The following is a 3,967-nucleotide window of genomic DNA, read 5'->3' on the forward strand; positions in this document are numbered from 1 at the left end:
TGCTGGGCTGTGTGGTTCCACAAAAGGCATGCGGTACAAAGTGAAATAGTGGTGTCAGTGGTCAGCACTTTGACACGCTAACATTTGTGGAACCACACAGCAATGGCTGACACACACAAAATGCCTGACACACACAAAATGCCTGACACACACAAAATGCCTGACACACACATGCTGGAGTGAAAACACATGTTTGCCAAACAGTCGACAGCACATGTCGGCAAGATGGCCGACCAAACTTGCTCCAAATCACCCCAAACTGGCCAGAAAGCACCCCAGCACACTCAGGAGGTACTGTACACCACAGCTAAATTAGGAGAGAATTTCATTACAAACAGCCAGATCTTGCAGATTATCTGCCAGATAATTGTATGGTGTACAGTATGCCTATCTTATACAGTAGAAAAAGATACTATACAATGGAGTACAAGAACAAAATTTTTTATTAAATAAAATTAAATAAAACTTAATAAAATATTAAAATAGTGGTCCACTAGGAGGTGGACCACCACCCGCTGGAGCTGGATGGCACGCCGCAACTGTTCTGTGGGAAAAAAAGGACAGTATTACAAAACAAATACTGAATACTTTACAGTGTAGTAATGGCAATACAGTACTGTACTTTACTCTATATTAGACAATATTGTTATTTACAATGTACAGTACTGTATTGTCAGTACAGTAAATCAAACACTACTGTATGCTGTCGAGGTAATTTAAACATTGCTTTAGTTTACCTCTTGTATAAGTGGGCTGCTGCCTGCCCGCTTCTGGGCCAGCCCACCTATCTTGCCCCTGTCTGGGGCCCCCATAAATAATTGGCACTATATTGGAGAAAAAAAAACATTTAGTCACATTCAAATAGTAAACAATTATTACTGTATACTGTAGGTACAGTATTATACTGTATTGCTGGTATTCAAAATATAAAGTACTGTACAAGAGTTTAGCTTCAATAGGTCATAAACAAATTGTCAAAGGAATTAAACACCACAGTACAAATACTGTAGACATTTACTGTATGTATTAGCAGTCATGACATTTCATGACCGCTTCAGAAAAAAGAGGGTTACAGTACTGTAGGTGGTGTTGTAGGGAGTACTATCCATAATAGTGGACTGTACTCAGAGCCAGCCATAAATAATATGATTCCCTAGTCAAGTTTTTGGATGCTGCCCCCTTGCACAGATGCTATTTCCGCCTCTGAGCCTGTACCCCTTTCCCAGCACCATCACCCCTCAACCATAGCAGTCGTCATTTTGGTGCTCCTCCAACTTACTGTACTGTATGTTTAAAATAGCAACAGTGTGCACATTCGGTGTGCATCCCAAAACGGTGCATGTTCTTGCTGGGAAGGGGCAAGGCCACACAGTAATTCCCCAATCTGAAATGACGCCACACAGTACTGCAACTTTATTCACAACATATCATGCAATAGTGTCTCTTTTTCTCGTTACATCATATGATAGTACCACATTACTCCTCAAAGTATTCCCACTTATTCACATTGCATCACATCATATTGCTCTTTGTTCACATTAGACCACACAGTAGTGCCCTTGCTACAGTATATGTTACACAACAAAGTACTGTATACACATAATGCTGCACATTAGTAATGCATTTTGTATGCACAGAATATACTGTAGGCATGCTGCATATCATATTAATCAGCAGAAGCTGCTTGTGCCCCTGGGCATTTGGCAAGTATGCCTATGCCTAGGGCAGGCTCAGACTGGAGATCAGTACGTAATCCCGCTGGACGGGATCCCGGCAGTCAAAATACAGACGCCGGAATCCCGACCACACAATCCCGACAGGGGCGGCGAGCGGAAAGCAGCCCCTTGCATGCTTGCTTCGCTCGCCACGCGGTGGGCACGGTGCCTCGCTACGCTCTACACACTATTATATCAGTAGTCAGGAAACGCAGCATGCATTTGTGGAGTGAAGAGGGTGAAAAAGGAGAGAAAGTACAGTTTGTACTGTAAGGTTATGTCAGAGGGTGTGAAGATGATCAGCTCAGTGTTATACATGTTACAGTAAGTTAGAATACAGTACAGTGCATTATGTATTTCTATTTTATTACCAGGTGTCTCCTCCACTGGTTGGCGACGGACTGTAAAAAAATAATACAGTACAGTTAGTCATATCAGTTTGACTTAAAATAATGTTGGAGAAAAAAAAATACTGTAATTACAGTACCAACTATTGCTACTGTACAGTATATTTACCAAAAATGTATTCTGGCTCGTCGTCTGTGGGTAAAAGAGAAGAATATTATAAGATACAGTATACAGTAAAAAGTATAGTAATAGTACACTAGTGTCCAGGCCCAGTGTCAGGTGGGTAAAAAAAGGTATGCTTGTGACAGGCATGGTGATTCCAAGGGACCCCACCGAGACCATCAGAAAATTTGTGAGTGACCCGTATGCCGGTGATTATGACTAGAATAAGGTACAGTAGCAACTCTTTTTTCTTTTGAATTATGTATACTGTACAGTACTGTACTGTATGTGCATATTGTACAGTACACTTAAAATATTTAGCAGTTACTGTAGTGGTAATTTTTGGGATGACAGTATTAGCATACTGTAAGCATCCAACTGAGGCCCCCAAACAGATGCCGCCACTAGGTACAGTACGTGCCTCTCGTGCCTAATGGGAAATTCATCACTGACAGTATCTAGAGAGATGAATGGAGAGACAGTGACAAGGGGTGAGAGAGAGAGAGAGAGAGAGAGAAATTGAGTAAGATGGGTGTTTTTTTTAGAACAGGATGTTGTCCATACAGTAGCAACCAATCAAATATTACCTACTGTACTGTATTATCGTCTGTAAGTGTAACTAGATACTGTAAATGTTAATGTGGGATGTGATCGGTTGCTACTGTATGGGCAATATCACCAGTTCAAACAAAAACAATTTTCATCCGATTTCTACGCATTTGCCAGAAAAATCTGATGAAAAGTGCTACTCTGATGGCATCAGATCAATGTCAGTAATAATTCTTACCACTAAATGCAGCAGCATCATCATCATCCTCCTCCTCCTCCGTGGCCTGTTCCAGTGTAGGGCCTGTGAAAAAAAACATTAATGTGAAAAAAAAAAAAAGGTTCATTCCAGGAAATACACATACTGTACCCTCCAACATGGTACAAAATGCTCTGGTTCTGGACTTCCCTCTTAATTTAAATCCTACTGTACTTACTATAATCTGGCTCCTCTTCCCCCGAATCAATGGGAATGAGCTCCTCCTCTGTATCAATTACGAGGCGGTCTGTGTGTAAAAGATGACAAGTATTGTAAAATACAAAAATTACAGTAATACTGTAGGAAACTAGTGTGTCTGTAACAAAAAGTAATTATTACCACTTCCGGAGCTCTCGGATGCAGCAGCAGGTGGTGGTGGTGGTGGTGTTGGTACTGTGGGAAAAAAAATAACAGTACTGTAAGTGAAGCTGTCAATTTGAAACATGTACTGTACAGTATCCAGGACACATGTACAGTAGTGTAACAACGATGACAGTAGCACCAGAATTCTCGTTACACAATACCTGGCAGCGCAGCAGGTGGTGGTGGTGGTGGTGTTGGTACTGTGGGAAAAAAAATAACAGTACTGTAAGTGAAGCTGTCAATTTGAAACATGTACTGTACAGTATCCAGGACACATGTACAGTAGTGTAACAACGATGACAGTAGCACCAGAATTCTCGTTACACAATACCTGGCAGCGCAGCAGGTGGTGGTGGTGGTGGTGTTGGTACTGTGGGAAAAAAAATAACAGTACTGTAAGTGAAGCTGTCAATTTGAAACATGTACTGTACAGTATCCAGGACACATGTACAGTAGTGTAACAACGATGACAGTAGCACCAGAATTCTCGTTACACAATACCTGGCAGCGCAGCAGGTGGTGGTGGTGGTGGTGGTGGTACTGTGGGAAAAAAAATAACAGTACTGTAAGTGAA

The 3,967-nt window shown here is 41.5% G+C and overlaps 1 long non-coding RNA gene across 1 annotated transcript; it reads right to left on the bottom strand.

Moving 5' to 3' along the window:
- Positions 1-509: 509 nt before the first annotated feature.
- On the bottom strand, positions 510-2,117 carry LOC135057544 (uncharacterized). The gene is made up of 3 exons (XR_010244193.1): positions 2,087-2,117; positions 738-824; positions 510-544 (listed from the first exon to the last, which is right to left on the bottom strand). It is a non-coding gene; the product is annotated as an uncharacterized LOC135057544 (long non-coding RNA).
- Positions 2,118-3,967: the final 1,850 nt, after the last annotated feature.

Source organism: Pseudophryne corroboree, chromosome 3, assembly GCF_028390025.1.
Source record: "Pseudophryne corroboree isolate aPseCor3 chromosome 3, aPseCor3.hap2, whole genome shotgun sequence".
NCBI classification, from domain to species: domain Eukaryota; kingdom Metazoa; phylum Chordata; class Amphibia; order Anura; family Myobatrachidae; genus Pseudophryne; species Pseudophryne corroboree.